The sequence below is a fragment of the Larus michahellis genome, chromosome 1, assembly GCF_964199755.1.
Source record: "Larus michahellis chromosome 1, bLarMic1.1, whole genome shotgun sequence".
Taxonomy (NCBI): domain Eukaryota; kingdom Metazoa; phylum Chordata; class Aves; order Charadriiformes; family Laridae; genus Larus; species Larus michahellis.
In genome coordinates, this window is record NC_133896.1 from 13,298,295 (window position 1) to 13,321,829 (window position 23,535).

The following is a 23,535-nucleotide window of genomic DNA, read 5'->3' on the forward strand; positions in this document are numbered from 1 at the left end:
TTATATTTTATGGGGGAATATTCCGCTCTCTTATGCTATCACTACTTCAGCTATTGGGGTGTCGAGGCTTAAGTGTTCTACATTGAGATGGGGATATCTAAAGATACAGTTATCTTACTTGATAGATTTATGGTTTTTTGCATGCATGGATTTTTAACTGTTTCCTGAGGCAGGCATTTCCTGTATTTCTGACAGGAATAAGTTTTTATGTCTCTTAGCTTTCCAGAGGGGATATTGATATGAGAAACTATACTAGACTGCAGATCATTAGATTATCTCATCACCTCTCAAATTAGTTTAACTAACTGCACAATGCAGTGTTCCATGGAAAGACTAAAATCTTCCGTCACCACCACCAGTGTTGGCTTGGTTGGCTTTCAGAATTGTTAATCCATTGGTAATACCGTGGAAAGTGGGAAAGTTGGACTTTAGGGTCAGTGAATGAAAACAAGAAAGCGCAATTATGCCAAATGAACTGTGTCTGGAAATTGTGACAGAGTTTAAGAAATGTTTGTGCCCATTTAATATTTAACTTCTTTTTTCTTTTTTCTTTTTTCTTTTTTTTTTTTCCCTCAGGGAAGAATTCCACAGTGCTATGGATTAGAATATATAGGTCCTAAAGTAGCGAGGCCTTTTTCAGAGTCATGTCATGTTTCTTTTATTCTTTCATTTTTAAATTTAGTAAAATAACCTCTGCCCCCCAAAACGCAAATAACCTTGTGCACCTCAGCTATGATTAAATTATTAATAGCAATACATTTTACAATAGAAGTCTGCATGGTGATCAGATTTGAATGAAAATATGGTCTGAAGAAAGGAAGGGAAAAGAACCCATCCAGAATGTTAACAAGAATTATATAACATGATTTTATACTCTGAGTAGATAGGTGAAGAGCTTTTTTCTTATGATTTGTCTCCTGGATTTTCCTATGCAATTCAGTGGGATATAGATAGTCTTTGAAAACTCGAGCCATAGAATCACGCGACAGGCGCGCGTATCTTGTATACACAGATCCATAGTTTTCAAAGAGGAGTCATTGAGCTTCTTTCAGTCACTATTCCTCATAGCGATGGTCCAGATCATCACTCATCTCTGGCAATTCTCTTCCTTCCCTTTGGGATACTTATCTCATGAAATGAGACGCATAGATGACAGTTTTAACCATGTCTTAAATAGGAAAGAACTTCCTCCCAGTATATCCTACTTGACCTTCTGAAGGAGAGGACAGAAGCAATCCAGCCATTCATTATCTAGTTTTCAATTCAGAATACACTTTATCTGACTATAGCCCGCTTTGAAAGAAATGAGTTTTCCACATTTCGATCATCTGTTTTTCCTGTTGTGATGAAATGCCAATAATATTCAGTAGGCTACTCTACTGTCAATAAGATCATTGTATTGATTAAGCAACTCTTTCTTATCTAAGACTATCTGTAAAATAGAATATTTTACTATGGCATGAAAATATTGACTAGCAGAAAAAGAATGCCAAAAGCTCAATGTAGCATCTGCAGTACATCCCATGTGGATGAATAACTACTGTACTTTATTCACAGTTAAAAATACCCATAATATTCTATATAGGAAAACTGCTGCCTGTACCATCACTGTAATCAGATTAGATTTATTTGCAATACGAAAATCCAGAACTCCCCTTATGAATCCTTTAGGGATTCATGAGACCAGCATGAACGTGAGACCATGAGACCAGCAGCCAAGATCATAGAATCATAGAATGGTTTAGGTCGGAAGGAACCTTAAAGATCATCCAGTTCCCACCCCCCTGCCACGGGCTGGGACACCTCCCACTAGACCAGGCTGCTCAAAGCCCCATCCAGCCTGGCCTTGAACAATTCCAGGGATGGGGCATCCACAACTTCCCTGGGCAACCTGTGCCAGGGCCTCAGCACCCTCACAGTAAAGCAATTCTTCCTAATATCTAATCTAAATCTACTCTCTTCTAGTATGAAGCCATTACCCCTCGTCCTAGATCTGTAGTCTAGCCAACATTTCAGCTCTCATTTTGGGGTAGACATAGATAAGTTACTCTTGTCCTACTCTTTTTTTTTTTTACAATGAAAAGTCCTTCTGTATCATAATTTAATGTAGTAGCAAGCCAGAAAGATTTGCAATAAAATGTTCTGATTGTATTTTGTGCTTGCTAGGCTATAAAGAGCTTTTAGCAACAACACTCAAAAGTTAGGGCTCAAAAATGATTTTATCAAATTTCATATCAGAAAGTAAGTTAGCATTCAGTACTGGAAGGGATGAATGAATATGCACTGAATTTTGGTATATGTAACCTTTGTTCACAAGAATTTTCCTTTTCAGTGGAGAACAGGTGCAGTGAGGTAAACTGCAATATTAGAAATCTTGACATGTATGTCAAAAATGAGTTTCTCTTCATGTGCTAAGGTGTTCCACAGAATAAAGAAAAATACAGTAGAAGGAAAAGCAAGATTAGGCTCTTGGTGTTGAGTCTGACAACTGGATAAAGGCCTGACACTCTGGAAAATCAGCAGCTGCAGCTACCTGCCTTCTGAGGAGACTGTAAGCTGTGTGCTTGGGATGCCAACACATGATTATAAATCAGATAAACTTTCCACCTAAGGTATCATTAGAGATTGAGCTTTTAGAATTATTTCTGAGTTTTACAGATAGCCACTGCAAGTGTTCATCTGTATTTTAACTGTTTCTAATGTTCCCATTGCATAGGATATAAGACCTAGGAAATGTTAACTCTCTAAATCTTCCTATTGATACCATTCACTGCGCATTACCACTCATATCTTTTAGCTCAGATTAGCAGAAAAACAGATAAATAACAATTATTATTATTTTTAATATGCAAAAAAAAGGTAGTGTGTGTTTTTTTACAGAAGATCTTTGTATCTTGTATTGCAGCTAAATGTAATCACGTTTGAAGTGTGGGGCTGCTTAATTCTAGAATCCTTATAGAAAATAACACTTCTGGTGGGTTATGGATAAGTTTTGATCTCCATCATAGTCAAGTCATCAGAAACACTTTAGAAAAAACATTTTTATTTGTGCTAGGAAAAAGGCAGAGCCATTAGAGATGAAATATTATTTATTAGTAGCATACTGTATCAGATTTGGTTTCCACATGACATCACTCTCAGTGCCTATAGAGTGACTGGCATTATTTGGTCTCCTTTTGAGTTTGAAGACATGGGATCTCAGTAATAATAATGTCACAATCAAGAACTACTGGCCTTGTAATGGGGATGGCTTGCCTTCTTCTTTCACTGCATATGGAAGTAAGACCTGTGATTTTGTGCCATTGTGAGATCTCCCCAAGAAAGAGCTGCTTCTTCAGCCCAACGTGCTTTGTAGAGTCTAACGTTCACCTCAGACCTATGAAGTTTGTCTTTAGGGACTGACTGGAGCCAGACGGACTGTTCCTCATCCACAGGTACCAAGTTATGTAGTGACCTATACGTTAGCCCAAACTGAGTTCTGAGTGATCCAGATTAAGGCTATGGTTTTGAATGTGATTGCATTTGTATGCAACTTTGCCTTCCTCCTTCTTGTCTAAAGGATACATGTCCCTTTTTTTTGGAAAATATCTGGGCTTTACCCTTCAGACCTTCCATTTTATAATGCCTGTTTTTGCTACTTGGTATTGAGAAGTGCAGTGACTAGAAGTGGATTTCTGGTAGGAAGTGCCTTGGAGCCCATATAAGCCATTCACAGCATTTCAATACAAGCAGTTCTTCACATCATTTCAACAGTTTGACTGTTTTCATTTGAGGATATTTTTTTGTGTCAGAATCTTCTGAAGCACATTGCATGGGTGTTTTGTTTGTTGTGAAGAAACAGAAGCTACTTCTGATTCTTATTCTGATGGGGAGGCCATCTCTGAGGATGCACTCTGAATTCCACATAGCAGAGTAAACCTACAAAAGCCACAGTATTAAGAGAGAGATGTAAAATATATTTTCGGAACTCTCCCAGCTTTTAAAAAGAAAGAATGCTTCCATAGCACCACATCCCCAAAACTAGCTTCTTATGAATCTTGTGGTTGAGCTTCAGAATGAGTTCTTTATTCAGCCTTTCCTTATTTCGTCCATCCCCCTGTATCTTCACAAAACTTGTAAAAGCTTGATAGCTACAAGAAGTCGATTGCAGTATAAAAATCATTTGAAATTGGCCATTGTGTTCAAGCTTAGTAGGGGAGACTGAAGGACACACAGGCAAATGCATGTAAGTGTGTATGTCATACCCACATCCTCCTCTCCTCCCTTCTTGCTTCCCTCTCATAATGCCATCACAGAAACCTAATTTTCCTTGAGAAACCAACATTAAAAAATTCACTGAGTTACACCAATGAATCTGTACTGACTTTTGGGAATCATTCTTGATTTAAATCTGTCTGAGAGTTAATTAAACTCTGAGCCTTAATGAGATCATTAGGTACAGACCCTGCAAGGACTTATCGTGTGGCTTTGTACAGGTGAGCAGTTCCAGCGAACTGACTGGGATCATTCGCTCTCATAAGTTTTTAGGTTTTAGTTATAATTTCAAACTTTAACTGGTTTCTCAAGCTTTGAAGATAATCTTAATCTTTCAAATGTGTTTAATATAGGATAGAACATTAATAACTACAACTGTATTGTTATGACTGTAGTGAATAAATTTATATGACTGCAATCACAATAATTTCTGATTCAGGGTTATTATAAAGTAAGTTTTGTAACAGTACCCAGTGTAAAAGAATGCAGTATATCTGACCAGATATAGATTAAACCAACAAAACTGTAATGCTTGGTACAATACTTCTCTTGCATGTCCCACGATGATATTGTCAGCAATAAATATAAGGCAGCCTTACCAAAAATAAAAAAAAAATTAGTTTGAAGAATGAAAGGGAGAACATTTCATTTCAGACAAATGGGAAAGCTGCTGCAACAGTAAATGCCACTATAAAAGAAAAAGAGAATTTGAGGATGAGGAAAGGAAAAATGGAGCAGCCATAAGAGACATCCAGAAGAAGAGAGGACGATAATTTATGTAAAATGAAAGCGCAAAGCGGTGTTTATTCCCGCGGCCCAAGGGCCGCCGGCAGCGGGGCGGGGCGGGGCGGGGCGCCGGGCGCTGTTGCTCTCCAAGGTCCTGAACAGAGAAGACCCGCGAGCTTAAACAGAGGGGCAACAAATAGGGGAGTCGTTTAAATAGGAAACCTGAAGTCAGTGAGACCAAAATTACCGGAAAAATTTAACTATTAACTTAAATTATCCATAGGAAATAAGAGCATACAATTTTATTATTTTTTTAATGTATTTATTGGAGTTGGGATTGTGTTTTGTACATCTGCTATTTCACTATGGTTCTTATAGGGAATATGTATGTGTGTGTGTTTTTGCATGCTCATGCACAATATTTAGAAAAGAGTTTGATGTGTTCTGCTGACACAAGCTTCCCATTGTTGCATTTCTTGTGCATTAAATCTAATCAGTGATATGCTTCCATTCTGCTTTTCATACTGAGTTAATTCCCTCTTCCAGTGGGCAAGCACACCGCAGAGTGTTTCATTTACTTGTCATGGTGAGATCAGGAAATCTATTGTTAATTATTATGGTTTCAATTCCCAACTCAGCTGCCTATGTCAGATGTGCCATTGTGTGCGTGTTTGACTATTAATGACTAGATGGAATATTACTATGTACACTATGAATAGGAGGCTTTTTTTTTTTTTTAGAAAGAAAAAATCAAAATGGTACAGAAAAGTCTGGCAGTCTCTTAACTATCCAATAATTGATTTAAATGCAAAATTAAAATTATCAAGTTTATGCATGCATATAGGAAATAAATTATCTAATTCTTCATACTGTTTTTAAACATATGTAATATGCAAAAAAGATTGCTTTTAAAACAGCATATGAATACAAAGATAGATACTATTAATAATAATAATACCAGAGACTTTTTATTCACTGCAAAATGTTACCACACATAACTAAAATGCCAAAAATACAACAAGAAAGATGAAGTAAAATAATTTAAATAGTATCTGATCCATCAAGTGTCTATCATACCCCATATTTACAAATAGACACTTTTTAAATATATATATTTCGAGTCATTTCATTATGGCTTTTTGTTAGTAGGAGCTACGGAGCCAAACAGACAAAAAATCCAGAATTTCAGTTTAAACTCCCAGCCTGTAGATGTCCCAATGACTTCCCCAAATTGGGAGTTTTAGGGTGGAAGAGGAATAGTATGGAAAATGCTTACCTCCTGTTCCCATATGACACGGGGGGGCAAATAAAAAAAGAGAGCATGCATAATAATTTCCAATTGTTGGGTCTCTCCAGAACAATAACATTTGAAATTTGAAATCAACCACTTCTCAGTAAAATGTTTGTTGGCTTCAGCGGAAAATTATACTCTTTGGTAAGTAACCGTAAGGGTTACTATAGTGAATGTGCTACCATTCTGCAACTAGCAAACTGTGGAGTTGCATTATCTGTGCAAATAGTATAAGACTTCCATTTTCTTTTGCAAATGTACTATAGCATCCCTATATAAATATAATTAATTTTGAACCAGCACATTAATAAAGTATGTACAAATAGAATACCAAAATGGATTTTGCATTCTTTTGTAAGTTCCTTTATCTTATTATGACATTAAATGCATAAATAAATAACATTTTTTATAGTAATGATTCATGGAAATATAATAAATTAACAGACTTCATGCTTAACAATTTGATTTTTTTTATTTTATTATTAGCATGGTATTAACCCAAAATTTGTTATTAAAATTTTGTTTTAAGTGGGGTTTGCATCATATATAGGGACTAGTGAGTGCTGAGCAAACATGTGGATGAGCAAATATGTGATAACTTGGAAGCACAGCGCAGTAATACTAGTGTAAGAAGCCTCAGTCAAGAGCCTTGTTATTTTATAATATTACATCTATCCCTCCTGCAAATTTAAATTCTCTTATTCTTTCTGTTTCATTTCTACTAGTGGTAGGATCAGTATTGCACACCGGGCTAAGGAATGTTTGCTAACATGCTATTTAGCTCTTCTTAAATCAGGGTGAAATAATATTGGAGTAAAAACACAGTCATGTCATTATTAATGTTGATATAACCACAGTGATTTTTCAATTTTACACTTTAGCTGTTCTTTACAGGTCAGGAAATTATTTTTCTCCATTAAAAGGTTTTACAAATCAAAACTTGTTATGTCTGACTATTTAACAGAGGAAAGAACAAACATACAAAAGTATTAATTTTTATTTAAAATTAGATTTCATCAAAATATCATTTGTGTAAAAGGAGAATTGGCAAATTCTTTGGCCAGTTTTCGCGGATTTTTTTCATTTGTTTTGAAACATGCTAGGTGCTTTTAACAAAAGCATTTGATATCTTTATGGTTTCAGATCTTAAATCAGATTAAAGGACTAGGAAGCAGTCAGAAAGATAGGGTAAAGGATTCTTCTTAATTGTTTCACATACCCTGAAGAGTTGCAATCTGCGGAAGTTCTTTCCAAACTGTTCTATGAACAAACAAAAATATATTTTTTTCCCCCCTTGGACAGAGAATGGTTTTGCACAATTCATAAAATGGTATCTTTTCCCAGTTCTAGGGAGGGAGACTATCAACACATGGGCAAAGTCACAGATGCAGAAGGACATTCCAGAACTAGCTTTAAATAAAGTAGGTCACATGCTGTAAACTCAGACCAGGTGGAGCTTTAACTTTTGCAGGCAGTGCCACAAGAGTTGCGTGATTATGCTTCTGTTTAATAAAGACTATGGCATCTTTGCACAGTACTTATTCTCTGGGAAGAAGAGGAAGAGGTTCTGTAATAAGAGAAGTGTGCAGAGTGAGTCAATCAAGAGCCACTGGAAGAAGAGGTCCACACTGTGAATACACCAGTAATTGACATCTTGTGGCTACCCCCATTGTAATCCAATTAAACTTTATTGAATTCCAACAGGGGAAAGCGGTAGGGGTGTGGATCCTCACTGCCATGTTACCATAGGCCATCCTCCTTACAGGCACTGGAAACCAATTAAAAACTTACTTATCCAAAATAGCACACTTAATGAACACACTGTCTGGAGAGGACTATAATTATCTTCTCCTTCTCATCATGCGCCTGTACAGGCATTAGTACAGTCTCAGGGAGAAACAGTTGAACTATCCCAAGAAAGTTGAATTAATATACTCCAAAAAATAACCAGACATTTTAATATTTTTTTCCATCACTACCCACCTGTTTCTGCCAAAGCTATTAACACTACTGTGCTTAGCAGTTAGATGAAGACATTCGGTGTTCTCTGAAACACACACCTCAGGATTGGTTGGCAAATAAGCTGGCAAGAATTTTTGTAAAAGTTTGGCTGAAAGTTACACAAATTATACAAACCCTCTACAAATTGAATTATATTGAATTGAATTGAACCATCTACAAATTTTGTACAAGGGAATGACTGTGCCATTTCATGGATGGAAAGCGATGTGTATGTAGAGATTAACAGCAGCACTGAAGACAGTTTAGATACAAAAGTCAGTTATTTATGTATCTTTTTTTAACTGTATTGTGTTACTCTGAGGAATACGTCCTGTTTTCCTTCTTGAGACTGATAGGAATTACCCGGAGCAATGATCACACACATGCATATACACAGGTGTACCCATGTATCTATACGGCAAAGTAAAGGATAAAATTTTTCTCTCTTCAGTCTGGGTCAGCAAAACATTTATCCTCGCTCTAGATTCTAGCCAGGATATTGGTATTGAATTCCTGCTTCACAAAAAGAGCTATGAGATATTTCGGTAGCTACGCACAGTCCAAACTCTCTTTTTTTATATTGTTATGAGTTTTCCTGTAGCACAGTCTTCTGAAACAGCAAGTAAGGGTCTACTGTTGACATCAGTGTTGAATGGGATCTGTCCATTCGATTTCCATTTTGCTCAAGCGGTTTCTTTAGTAGTGTCCAAGGGCTGAAGTCACTCCTGTATCGCTCCCACAAGATAAAACCAGCATGGACATTCTAGCAGGCTGGATGGTGAATTTTCTCCTACCTCTCAAAGGAATTATGTTTCTTCTATTTTCATCTTTAATCTGGTTTTTGAAGGAGGGAAAGTTTCCATAATCTCTTCCTGTGGCTTCCCATAATTAGACAAGAAAATTCCAGGAGCTCCAAAGGATATTTGTATTAACCTTGCTCACCATCTCTCAGTTCTTTATGTCTGTTTTAAAGCCAAAGATAATGACTAATTCATTCCACAGAGGGGCCTGCATTAAATGCTATCTCTAGCACGGGTCACAGCCCACACATGTCAAATGGCTTATTTATAGTGTCACTGGAATAGGACCACATCTTGACCTCAGCCTTTCTTCTTTCTCTTTCCTCCTGGCAATCTTTCCCCTATGAGCACAAAGGACTGTAGGTACATCCAGAAACGAAACCGAATCCAGCCAAAATAGTTAACCTTAGTGATTATAATGTACAGTATTTCTGAAGATAAAAGATGCTTAAAATACTGGCAGTGCAAATTTTGTCGTGGTTTTCTCCATTGTATAAGTTACGTGTGTAACTTGTATGCACTTGGATATTTTCACTCATCAATGATATTGATGTAAAGGATCTGAAGTTAATATTGTTTTATCTCCTTCAGCATTACTTTTGCAACACAGACTTGCAAATTCTACATCTCAAGAGTAATGGGAAAGGAAAGCATTCATGCCTGTTTGCCACACAAATTCCAAAAGACTTTATAAATACCCTTACATGACATATCCTTTTTCCTACTAATTGGACATAGTTTCATTTTTAAGCATATACCTTTTTGACTTGCATATAAATGAACTGTAAAAAAAAATGCAACCTAGTTCTATGGCTTCTTTGAGGTATAAATCCAGCCTTAAGGCTGTTATGTACTACAAATAACATAGGGGGGTTTATTGTTACTTTATGTTGATGTATGCATGTTTTTACTGTTTTAAAATTAACATTGCAAATATTGAGACTGTTTCTATACCGAAGTAGACCATTAATTTATTTTCGTCATGCCTCTATAATTTGATTATGTATGTTTTGTTGTTCAAATTAAAGCTCTAATTTTTAAAAGAGTATCATTTCAAAATAGTGATTCTGCCAGGAAGCTTTCAAATTCCTCTCAAAGGATTACAGGTGATAAACTTAATGATTAAAAAATACTGCATTTATTTCTTGAGTAAAGGATCGGTTTGTGCAGATTTTTATTTTTATAAGTATTACTGCACACAATTTCCAAAACATAATTGTAATCTGCGTGGTTGAGACAGGTTTTGATCCATACTTATTATATGGTTTTGGTTAAATACGTACACATGTCTGTATATATATCTCTCTCTCTACATATGTATGTATACATATACCCTTTAGATAGAAGATAATCGTCCAGTTTCTTCCAGTGGATTGGGCCTGTACCTATTACTGCATCAACTCGTAAATTCAGAATCGCTTGTTCCTGTCAATTTGTGCGGCAGCCCAGGCATTTTAAGAGACTTTATGGGAAGCCTAAAATCATTGCTTTATTTCTTAGAAATTAAATGACTGTCTTTTGGGAGTCATAAACCATACTTAGCACTAGGTGGGCGACCACAGCATTTTATTGTTGAAAACCTGTAGTGTACTCTGCTGCTAAACTGAACATTTTTGGTGGCTGTAATAAGTATGCGTAAGATGTGATCATCTTGCTCATTAAGAAGCTCATCCCATTCAATGGGAGTCCTGTGCACAGGGTGACACAACTGCATGCTAGTAGTTGGCTTTAGGTTGGTTATTTTGTCAAGCAGCCCCATGATTTACGCTGCGTTATTACTGGCAGGATAATGGCGTCTATTTGCCTTTTCAACAATGTTAGATTTCTTTACTAAAAAACAAGTTTTATGTTGACTTTATAGCAACGGAAGGCTGTTGCTGATATCCAAGTTAGAAAACACCGATATGTATGCAATTCTGCGTTATGAGCTCTGAAGTAATTACACTACGAAAAATGGTCTGGCTGTCCCTGCTAGCCCCTTCAGATGATTTTCCTGGTTGATTCTCTTCTATTTGACCCATTCTAGTCAACATATGTCATTACCCTTCTTTCACTACTGTTCCTTCAGGAGGATGCAGGGAAACAACTATTAATAGAGTAACTACATGTGGATATACAGAGTCGCCCAAAACTGCGGAATTCCACTTACATCCAGAAACTTAGATGATCAGGTGGAATTGTCTGTTTTTTCTGGCTTCTGTTGGCTCCCATGGTTTTCATTGTTCAGATCATCATAAAGGTGTTCTGTTAAAAAATATTTATGTGTTTAAAAAATATTAATGTTAGTTTCATCGTAAAAGCGTTAAGTGTGCAAGGCATTGAATATTTTTCTACAAGGATATGCTTATCTTGGCATGACAAGGGTCCCACTTCTGAAATTTTTTCAACATATAATTACATGAACTCTAGCACAAGCAAAACTCCAGTGACTTTTTTTTCTTTTTTTTTTTTTCTTCCCCCTAGGAACACTGGTTTGAAAGAGCTTCATGAATTATAGTTATGGGAATTTCACCAGCCCCTTGGAGTCAGTGTTGACTTCTGCCAAAAGCTCACGGACTATGGCAGAAATTTTGTCTATGATGGGAATAATGTGAAGTACTCCTACTGCAGTGTCACTAACAAGGAGTTAAAAACCTTAAGTCTCTGAAAGTCAGAGCAAGATAAAGAGAGTTGGCAGTATGGATCTTGTAGAGATTGCCTAGTAATATGGTGCAGATAATCCATGGTGTCTCATATAGCTGTTTTTCCTTGGTATCCTAAACCAAATTCAGGTTGCTCCTTTGTGTGCTTAGGAAAAACCTTACATCATAAGAGTGGTAGCGTGGAAAGCAAAAAGTGGAAATTTGTGTTCCGTGCGTAGTGCCAGAGGGACTCAGGTGTGGTCTGTGAACAGATCTGCAGTTAATAGGAGATGGGTAAATGGTTATTTATGATATTCTGGAAACATTGGGAAGCATTAGAAGTGCCTGCGCTGGGTGACGGATAGAGGAGTAGGGTTTCTGGCTTTAACTTGAGTCTTTAAGAATATGGTCATAGGAGGGTGGGCTTAGATTTGTTCTGAAATAGGTGATATATTACAGCTACACATTTAAAGTTTCTCAGAGTCTGATTAAATATGAATACCTACTTTACCCTTTGTGTCTAGTTTCGCAAATGTTTCCTCTTTGCTAACGTTTTATAATGAATGCAAAGGAGATACGTTGGGTGAAATTCTGGTCTTATTAAACCTGTTGGAGAATTTTTAATGGCAACTGGTGTCAAAAAATCAGCATTTTATCAAGATTTACAGTCTTTGTTTATAAAAATAATACGTTGCAAGCAAGTATAACTTTGGCAAAAATATTTGGGTCTTTCTGAGAACTTGGCAATAACTAGGACTCTCACAGAATCTGGGGATATGGTTTCATTCTTTCAGTCTTTTAGAGTCTAAGCTCCAAAACCCTGCACAGTATGGTAGCTTTAATCAGGGTAATCCCAGGGAACCGGGCCATTGGATAATCTACAATTCAGAGAGTCAGGTTTACATGTAATGGCCCTTATGTCAAAGATAATTTGAATTACAATGTAATAATGTGAATAAAGAACTAATAATTGTTTTTAGTTGTGTATGGTCCATTTGCTGTTGAGATATTAAATATGGCTTCAGCATAAATATTTAAAGATTGTATTCTAAAAAAAAACCATACAGTTGGGAAGGAGCTGTAAAGGGATTTACAGAACCAGCATAAACTCTATGAAAATATGAAAAATTATTATGTTTATTTAGGAATAAGCCCCCACTTTTAAATATTTAGGAGTGTCATGGTATACAAACTATGCGTGATTATTAGCACTGAAAAGTTTAATTACATCTCTCTCCGCCGTGCCTGCTTTTGTGGCTTGCTGGAGGAGAACTGTAAAGCCGACGAATGCCTAATGATCTCCTCAGAGCTATATTTTTCGCCCTGCTTTGTAATGTAAATGGCTAGTTTGCAAACCGCCACGGATTCATGCGCTCCATCCCCGAGCATCCTTTCTGTTTTTTTTCACAGGAAGATCACCTGACCGCCACCTAAAGCTGCCCCTTTTACTGAAAAATCCGGGAAGGCGCCGGGCAGGGCTGGGGAAGGTGGTGGCTGCCGGGGGCTGGCGGGGGGGCGGCGGATCCGAGCGCTCCGGCGGCCGCCGGGGGTGGGAGGGGAGCGGGAGCGCCGGGAGCGCCGCTGCTTCAGCCCCGGAGAGGAGGGAAAACAAAAGAGCTCAGCTGCAGTTTTGTCTCGCTGTGTCTGGTTTAAGCAGAAGATTCTAGACATTCGTGCCGAAAAAAAAAAAAATCAAAGTCCGGCTGAGGCTACATCTACCGGGGAAGATATTTTTCTGCCCCCAGAATGGGCTGGATCAGTACAGGTGGTTTGCAGATCATGCGAAGACAGACGGGCTGAGAGCCATGGAAAGGTGGGATAAGACTCTGCCTCTCTTTCTTGCCTTTTTTCTCTCTCTCTCTCCCTCTCTTGATTTGTAAAGCAGTATAGCTGGGACCTGTGGTGGGGGTCAGTTAAAGAGATTAGATGGGTTTTAATCCCACAAAGCCAAAATCAAAATTAGAGGCACTACCGTGTTCAGCCAGATGTTGAATCCAAACTTGGGCTGAGTCGGACTTGCTTTGCGCGATTCTTGTGTTGGTTTTGGTGTTGTCTTTGTTTAGAATAGTTCCTGTACGAAACACCATGCTTTAAGACAAACTGCATGCTTCTTTCACAAATTGTCAGATCACTGTTCTGATGCTGTTAAGATTTTGCCAGGGAAACTGCAAATGAAGGCTTTGATTATGATGCTTATGGAAATAAAAAGAGCTGTTGACTTTGGATTTCTTGGGATGCGGGCATGGTTAGAAGTTGAGCTGTGATTGTTGTTGTACATTGTCTGAATCGTAACAATGGGCAGTGCAAGTAGAGCAAGTTTGAATGGTGTTTCTTCAGCAATTCCAAATGCATTTCACTCCTACGATCTTTGGCTTTTCACTGATGGCAAGGAATACGCTTTTTTTTTTTTTTTTTTTTTGTTAGGAAAAAGACAACAGGATCTTTAAAAAGGTGAAAGGCAGAAGGAAATTAACATTTTTATTTGAATGGTCGCTGTTAACACCAGCATGCCTAAACATCTGAAACAAACCCCAGCAATTTCTCATTTCCCTTGCTGGGCAGATGCATTTCTTTTGTTCCTGAAAAATTTTCCCTGCCTTTTTAGAACAAAAGGCATTTGCTTTTTTTCTTTTTTTTTTTTTTTAATGGCAGCAAGAGAGTTATATACAAATTAGCAATTTTGTACAGGTTAATGCTCTGCTTCATTCTGAAGTAAACTGCCTTAAGGTATTAGGAGGGAAGGGGGTGGGCAAACAGGGGGGAGGCTTGACCGATGTCCAAGAAATACTGAATTCAGATGGATTTAAATCATACAGAAAAGCATACGTTTATCTGTAGCTGGATTTCAGCTCCATGTCGTGCAAAATCTGCAGACCATAGCAGGGAGATTCTTAGCAACCAATAAATCAGATTTGTAATGGGCCTTTAAAATTTGTCTGTGAGGGGTGACTGCCTGGGTCCCCTTTGGCCAAATTAAGATGCAATCTGACAGTACAGTAGCATCTGTGTGCTGACATTTTCTCGTGAACCTAGTGAAAAATGGCTCCATATCTCTTCTCCAGTCCCCCAAAGACGGTTTCTGAATAGCCATGCGTTTTTCCACTGTATTGTTGTTTGTTCTAATCACCGTTCTCTCTGATAATGTCTGACTGGCTTGTTTGGCTTTGCTTGCTTTGGCTGCCTGACTGGCTGAGGGGCTGTAGTGGGCAGTGATTGTTTTACCTGAAATCAGAACCTCATGCCAATACTACTGCTTACAAAACAAAACAAAACAAAATTCGAGAAAATGTTTGTTGCGAGTTGTATAAATCCTGCTAATAAAGCAATAAAGCAGCTTCTGCCTGTACTGCTGGAATTAGGTAAGTGGGTTGAAAAACATGTGTCTTAGATAATGTGCCACCCACGATACAGGTGAAAAAGAAATGCCAGCCAGTAGTGAGCGCAACTGACAGGTAAAACTGAAAACCCTTTAAAAAAAAAAAAAAAAAAAAAAAAAAAGCACGCGAATAAATTCCTAAAAGGCCAGAAATACAGAAATATAGCTGTCAGTGCGAGTATTTGTTTATCCAAGGGAGAAGTTCACGTTGAGATACTACAAGACCGAGTGGGGGAGGAGGAGGAGGAGGGAGGAAGGCACTCCTTTAATTGTACTACGAGTGTGCTTGTTGGAAGGAGCCTGGGGTGGAATGGCCATTCAGCCTGACACCGCAGCTCTGCTTTGCTTTAACGCTCCTCAGCAGAACTTGCAGCTCGGGGCTGGGAGAAGCCTCCAGCTGTGGATGTGTGGGGTGAGGTGGGGGGGCGAGGAAGGGGCCCCTGGTTCTCCGCAGTGACCGGTGCCAGGGCATTCGTGGGGCGGCAGGGAAGTTCGCTCCCGTGGCAACCGCTTCTTTAAATGTTCCCTGAGAGAAGGTGGCTCCATGGCACGAAAGTAGGGCAAGTAGGAGGCAGAAGGATGGCTGTGAGAAGTTGTGAATAGTATGGATCCTCTCCAGAAAATGTGGCCGGGGTTATTTTTGTGGCTGCTTAATAATGCCTATGGATTGAAAAATCACTGTATTTACTGAACTCCTGTACTTTCGCTCCAATTTAAGGTAATGGTTTCTCTGTTATTATGAATATGATTTTCAGCAAGAAAAGAATAACTTTAAAAGCTTCCCTCACAGAAAACAAATGGTATAAATATTATGCCATTTACCCATCACAAGAAGCATTACATTTTAGTCAGTGCTTAGAAAGCATGTTGTGCGGCGTACTTATAAAAACCCCAAATGTTACTTGACAGACTTGTTACAGTCTTTCTAGATTAATTTTCATAGACCTAAATGTTTGGAGTTAGGGTATAAAATTCCACTACTGCTGGAGAGGAGCGAAAATGGAACTTCAACACCACATGCAGATCCCATTACTGCCATTGCACAGGTAGACAATTTGACAGTAGTAAACAGTTTGCTTCATGGAAAGTGACACAATTGCACGGTGGGAATGTGAAAAAGAAAACAAACATCTTGCCAACCATCAGACAAGCAGAAATGTCAACGAGAGATATTCGAAATAAATAGAGTTAAAATGGTTTGAGTGACAGAAAGATTCCAGATGCCTAATGCACATTGACCGTAGTTACAAAACAAGGGAATGCAGCTGCGGTTTTAGAAACTAAACCAAATCAGGCTGATTTCCAGATGTGTACGTACATAACCAGAAAGCATAGGAGTCTAATACTGAACAGGAACAAATTAGATTTCAGAACTTAACTGGGCACATTTAGAGAAACTGGATTGAAGGTTCACAGGCAGAAAAGTTTCTAGAAGAAATGAAATGAGCAAACTTAACCCAAATGAAACACGCACATCCAACTAGTAGCATTTTCTATCGATTATGTGAGTATTAAGTACGACATTGTTTAACGTGGGCTTTTAACAGAGAAAATCTGATTTAAGAAATGAAGCGAGGCTTTTGATATTTATTCTCAATACGAAATGAAAACTGCCCAGGGACTTTGCTTGCAAATATGCGTTTTCCCAGGGCACAGCACTGACACATTGGACCTTTGTAAAGGGGGAGGGGAAAACAAAGATAGAAATAAAATGGTGGCGCTTTGAAAATTTCTCACCATCACTTTCTATAAGCTGCGTAAATCCATCCTATGGTTAAACATAAAGGACAGGATTGTATTCTTGGTGTAATGTAAATAAAATATAAGAAGAATGAAGTAGATTAATGTATACTGACATTAAAGAAGAATCAGACCCAGAGTATTGAAGTCTGAGAAAATTATATTTACACTGAAGCAGTCCAAGTAGCGATTGTCAGTGTTCCAGCTGACAGACTCAGCAAACAGCCCACCTATTTCCCATTTCAGCAGCAAATGCCTGTGTAGGAACCATCACGCTCTCACTGCAAAACAAGCTTAAGAACATTAAAGGCCATATAGTATTCCCGGTTGCCCTAATGCAACCAGTTTAAATCAAGTTTGTTGTAAATGATATCACTATGACAGAGCTGATTGTAGCCCACAGAGTCAAGAAAAGAGTATGGTCAGCAGAATTTACTTTTTCTTTTCTTTCTTTTTTTTTTTTTAAATAAGAACATCCCAGCTGTTCCTCTGTCATTGCTTCCATGTTTATATAGCACATTCCAGATCCATGTGTCTTCATTTCCAGCACCAGATAAAAATTTTAGGGACAGATCTATCTCTTATCACTGTTGCAACAGTCTTCTCCTGTCTGTACTACACTGTAGGGTAAAGAGGAAGCTGGTTCTTATGGTGGTGTTTGGTGTTTATATAGAGAGCATACCCAAGTGTTAGTGGCTGTCCATTATTTTGTAGAAAATGAAACATCAACAGCAGGGTTAGCTGAAAACTGTGCTGTCTGCGTTTGCTCTTTCTCTGAGCATGGAAGGTTAAGTTGACTTTTTCAGCTGAAGAAAGAAAACCACTCTCATCTGAAGAGATGCAAGATTTTTCTAACCTGACCTTACCGTCTTTTCCCTGTCACCCTTATAATTTGTTTTCTTTCCTCCTCTCATACTTTTTTCCTGACCTTTCACAAACTATTTTATTTTTGTAAATCTTCTTTGATTTGACCTTGCCAACCATTTATGACTTCTCCCTCCTGCCCCAGATCCTTTTTCTGGGACAGTGAGATACACTTTCTGCCTCCCGGCCTTTCTTTGGTCCAAGTGAAGTCAGAATTTGATGCTGGGGAAGCAGGTTGTACAGAAGTGCATATCCAGAAGCCTACAGAATGAGATACTCTCAAAGTCATTAGTCTGCCTACTACAAAAAGGAAATTATTTTTTATCCCAACATTAGTCAAATTTGCTGGAAAAAATTTAGCCAAAATTCCCTCCCTGCTGAATGAAGCAGTTAGAGCTGGCATCTTTGTCAGGACACTGTGATCATCTGAATATGTATCCTGAATACCTATATCAGCGTATGAACGGTCCTAAAGGAGAGTGTGATCGTTAGAGTTTAGAGCTCAGCCTCTGATGAAATCAGTGCCAAGATTCGCTATAGAGTAGAGACAAAAGAACATTAGAAAAGAAAGCTGATCTTGCAGAGGGGCTCAGGTTAAATGCATTTTAGTGCCTTCCTGGCAAAGAAAACAAGCAAATAGGATTGGCAGTAGGTGATCACTGAACCTCTAAACCCCCTAACTGTTATGCCTTATAAAAACATGAACCAAAAAAAAAAAGTGCCTGGGAAAAATTCTTTAATCTGAAGGTATTAGGAGTTAAGTCTTTACAGCCATGACAATCCCCATTGACAGAAATGCTCATAACCCAGAGGTGATGGAATACAAATGGGCAAGGATGTGGGAAGCATTGCAATAGAGAGCAAATCACAATAAAAGCTCTCTTTCTCAGTTATCCTTTCCTTTCCAGTCAAATAAATAAATTGCAGTGATGTACAGTGTGAAAAATTATTGCAGCTAGAGTGCTTTTCTGATGACAGAGATGACATAAGTTATAAAAGCCTGTCCTAGATAATAGAAAGTAAAGCTTGCGGGAAGTTAGTAAAGATTTAGGAACTCTTGGGGTCTGGATTGATTCAAGCATACTAATTGGATATGGATTGCTTCACTCCCAACTTGGTCATCTGCTGAGAAACCTGCGCCGACGGGAGCACAGAGACACGGCACTCCTGTGCTCTCCGTCTGACTCTGCTCCTAAGGCCCTGGCTTAAATCTTCAGGAATGCTCATGAGGTTGGCCAAAGTTGTTGGAGTGATTGTACCCATCTCTGTGAACCATGACAGCAGGAGCCATGATGAGTCTGGAAGGTGGCAGAGATCGTAGTGAAATTAGTGAAATGTTGGTGAGCAGACCTTCTGCAGGGACAGGACCTTCAGGGCAGAGTTCCCTTTCATCCAAGGATTTTTCACATTCAGAGTCATCTTCTTGACAGAAACTGCGAAAAGTAACTTGGCGTCACCTTGTAATGCTATGCAGTCAGATACAATCCAGCGTTTTGTATTTTAACAATGCTGTAATCTAGCACGTAACCTAAAGAGGAATGAGGAAAGGTGCCTTTCTCACTAATTAAGGTTGCAGATCAAGTTGGGATCAAGTGTATCTAAAAGCAAAGCTTAAATATGACACCAGCTTTCTGGAGTACTCTGCAAATCTAAAACGCCTGAGGAGATTTGCGGAAGGCTGAACAAAGGAGCTTGGTCAGTTCGTCGTTGTTCACTGTCTGTGACTGGGACAACTGGAAGTGTTTGTGCCTCTGTCTTCAGAGCTCTGCAACTCCTGAATGACAGAAGACTACACTCTTGTCTTGGTGTTTCTTGTTCAGAAGATGCAATAGAAATAGCTTCTGGGAAACGGAAGTGAGGAGTTTGTGGAAGTGTGGGTATCTTTGCAGCATTTGTTTTTATAGTCCTGCACCCCAGAAAAGCAGAAATCTTTATGGGACGGGTGGTCGCTATCCCTTAGATAGCAGTAAGAGGACTGTGCTGCACAACAGGAAGGGGTAACTCAAAATTTTCCTAGCTTTTTCATTGCTGGATTTTAAAACCTGGAATAACTGAAGGGATAGTCTGTTCCTGTCACCTCCTGTTCTGACATTGCAGCCACCAAATAGCAGTATCAAACCATCTGCAGTGACATAACCATCCTAAAACACCTGCCTGTACGCCTATTGGAAAGTCCTTCTGAAAAAGGAGTGTGCCGATAGGGAGCTCTTTATTGTGTTTTTTTTCCTTGTGCAGATTCAGCAGGTGCTATATATTATCCTTTACAACCTTCAGCCATTGGGAGCTAGGACATTGTAATTATGTTCCCCGTCTGTGGAAGTTACTGCCTATTACAGTGTGAAATATGCGCTCTGCCCGGGATTCAAAACTAAACTGAAGAAGTGCGTTTGCGGCTGCTTTCATATCAACCAAATAACGGTAGTGTTAATTTGCAGTGGTAAATGCTCTCTTCCCCTTATGTGGTGGAACCTGTATAAAAATACCTAGTTGCTGAATATGTAAAGAATTCAGATTCTAAGGGCTGACAGTTCACTTCCACAAATAATATTTTACATTTGTGTAGTTCCTTTTACTAAAAAGTCATAAGCGTTTACACTCATTCATAAGACTAAAAATAAACTAGGAGGATGAGACGGAGAAAGTACGTGATCATTTTTATACAGAGGTAACTTTAAGTCAGGATCTCACAGCCCTTCCTAACAAGTTGCTCTTGAATTTATGTGCAGTTGGATCTTTAATACCTGGACCCGGTTCCCGCAATGACTCAGTAGCACAGGAGAAAACAAAAGTTGGGTTTTGTAGCTCCTACAGTTCCTACTTTTGTGGCCTCATCCACGTGAGCGTTGCCTTCAGTGAGGTTTCACCACTTTCTGACTAGAAAAAAGGTAGCCGGGGTTTATCTCACTCTGTTCTCCCCTGAAGTTATTCAGAGGAAGTGAGATATGGTGGGTACCTCACGCACTATTCCGTTAGGATAAAGAATGTATGCTGCCTTATTGTGTTTAGAAGAATGTTCCAAAGAAAACTCTCTATGGCGTAGTTGTGATAACAAGCAGGAAAGAAATAAACAAAAAGAGAGACAGCACAAGAAAATTTAGCTGCATTGGTGTAATCTGCTAGTTCAGCATTACAGTACTCGATACTAGCATGCTTCCTTTGCCAAGGCTCTTGGCGATAGCCACAGCAGTCCGCAGCATAAGATGCTGTGTTGCCTGTGGCTGCCCTAAAAGCAAAGAGAAAGTTTTTGTTGCTCTGTGCCTCCAGGAGATAATATGCAGACCATCCTTGGCAGGGGCACAGTGCACAGCGATGCACTCTTGAACATTTTCTTCTCTTGCTCATTTCTTCCGCCCACTTTCATTTAAATAGAAAAGACCCACGTGCCCCCATGCTCTCTCATGGGACTGACCGTGGCTCTTAAGTACCGAGGATCTCAGTTTGTCTCTGCTCACACCAAGTGAGTGAGGCTGTGAGTGAGTATTGCTAGAAATGTTGGTGCACCAAGCACACCAGCTCAGGTGTGGTAGCTCATGAAGGTGGAAGGAAGACACCTTCTTACTCTCCTACCAAACATTATTTTTCATTATACTGTGTCTTTGATAAACACCTCTGTGTGTAAAGCTTAGTATATTTGAATTCTCCACTGTGATAAGAATATATGATCAGACAGCCCAGGCTCCACCTGAACAGGAAATACAAGGATTATTGTCAAAGTATCTTAAATGTTTGAGATGAAATTTGCTTCCCCAGCTGGAGTAACAGCAGGGTATTTGGCCCCACAACCTGCTTTTCAAACTGGCCAGTAGTGGATTCTCTGGGAAAAGTAGATGTACCTGGGCAGTGTAGGGTAAAAATTTCGTTTTATCCCTTCCAGTTTGCAGTATAAGTTGCCAAGAAACTATGATGTTTTCCAAGTGATGCGACATTCTTCTTTTAAAGCATGAATTGATGTTTGTATGGCCACACCACCCAGAAGGAATATCCTTTCCAGCATTGTTCCTATGAATACGTGCTCACTGGTGTGTGTGTAACCAGACCTCTGCACCTCGGTATAGGGTGACCCAGTCACAGAGGAAAACTGGTTTGTTATGCCTTCACCTGAGCTTACTGCTCCCTTGGTGATGAGCCTCATATCTTCAAGCACATCGGACCTTTCTGTCATCATTAGAAATACTTTAAAACTTCAAAAGTCAAAAGCTTTATGTTTTGGCTACCTCAGCATATAAATCTGAAAATGTGTTTCATTTGCGATAAGCACATTTTTGTGCATATGAGTCATGCCCGGCAAAGGCAAAGTACTGTAATCCAAAAAAAAAAAAAAAAGAAAAAAATCAGAAGAAACCCTTTTTTTAGGAAGTTATTATCAAAAAAATCTATTAAAGTATTTGACATAGAATGTACCTCTTCTGTTGCGATCATAATAGTGCTTCTACCAATCACCTTTTCTGTTACAAGAACATTTATCCCTCATTTCTGCAGGCACGCCTTTCAAACACCAGTTCATCTTCTCAGCGTGCATATGATTTTGGTTTGCCTATTTGCTCATCCTTGTTAGGGTTCTCCCACCCTTCCCAAAGGTGCGAGGGGAGATTGGATCAAAATTGATAGAAGCTGACGAACGAATGCTTTTTTTGCCTTTGGGTGCAGTGCAGTTATCTCTTTAGAGACAGCTTCTGTTTTTCCTTAGAATTGCTGACCCTCTCTGGAAATGGCTATCCTTGAGTCTTGGCTTGAACCTTTCAGACTGAAAGAGAGAATTGGCTGTTGTCTACAAAGGGTTGTGACCGGCTATCGCTGCACCAGAGAGGTCAATGGGAGAGAGCGCATTTAACAAGCTGTGAGTGAGTGGCACGGAGGAAGAAGGAGCACGGAGAGGAGCTGAGAGTAAAGCTCCAAGAAGGAAAAGAAATGCAAGAATTTGTAGAGAAACACAGAGGGCAACAAAAAAACAAAATTTAAGAGAACTGAGAAAGAAAAATTAAAATGAGCGAAAGCAGAAACTGGAATCCTCATGTGCATCCTCAAGCTGTCATGGTAAAGAATATAAGCCCTACAGCTTTTCCTGCACTTCTCCATGGAAATAAAACAATTATCATGAAACTATTCTATTTTATTCTTCAGATAAATGATTTAAAAGCAGTTCTCTATTGTGGGAAGACTTGACATCAAGAACAGTTAGTGTCTCTCACAAGCCCGTCTTTATGGTTTCTGTTTAACTCAAATGCCAGAAAGCTGACACCCCGATGCCACAGCGCTACCTGAACAGAAATGGATAGATTTGCCTTATGGGAGCTGAGGGGTAGGGAGAAAAATGTCTGCAAAAGGAAAAGAAAAATAATTGTGTGCTGGATTGTGTCCCTTGGGTCTGCACGTGGAGAGTTAAACTAGTGTTAAAGTTTCCTTCCCCAGGTGTGAGATGCTTTCAGGGCAGGGGGACACTTCCCTTCTACGCCAGGCACTGCTCCTTGCTCATGGTGCTCATGCCATTCCCCTCTCACGGTCAGATATCCATGTCCCACGTCCATCACTTCCCTTCTCCAGGAGAGATGCTGTTGTGCCGGGCTCCTCTCCATCAGGACTGTTTTTGGAGCCAGGTCATCTTCAGGTTTTTGCCATCATGGTGAACCATGGAGGAAACCATGGTGAACCAAGGGAGGAAAGAGTCGGGGGGGCGTGAAGATGGGAAGATCCAGTCTTTGAGGCCTCCACCTGGCATGCCTACTTGTGAGAAAAGGCAGAGAGGAAACCGTGAGAGAAATGGTTCATAATCCCTGCTGCTTCCTGGCATATTATTATATGAGAGTAAGAGATAACAGTGTGCTCTTTGATAGAAAGTCACCTTCTAGCATTTTGTCATTCAGG

The 23,535-nt window shown here is 39.1% G+C and overlaps 1 protein-coding gene across 15 annotated transcripts in view; it reads left to right on the plus strand.

Moving 5' to 3' along the window:
- Positions 1-23,535, plus strand: part of MAGI2 (membrane associated guanylate kinase, WW and PDZ domain containing 2) — a 757,683-nt gene that overhangs the window by 342,154 nt on the left and 391,994 nt on the right. Inside the window, exon 1 of one of the 15 annotated variants that reach the window (XM_074593015.1) lies at positions 13,250-13,506. The exons of the other annotated variants lie outside the window; for them this stretch is intronic. The gene's annotated coding sequence lies outside the window, so the exon portion shown is untranslated. Of the gene's footprint in view, positions 1-13,249; positions 13,507-23,535 lie in introns of those variants that run through there. 15 annotated transcript variants of the gene reach the window in all.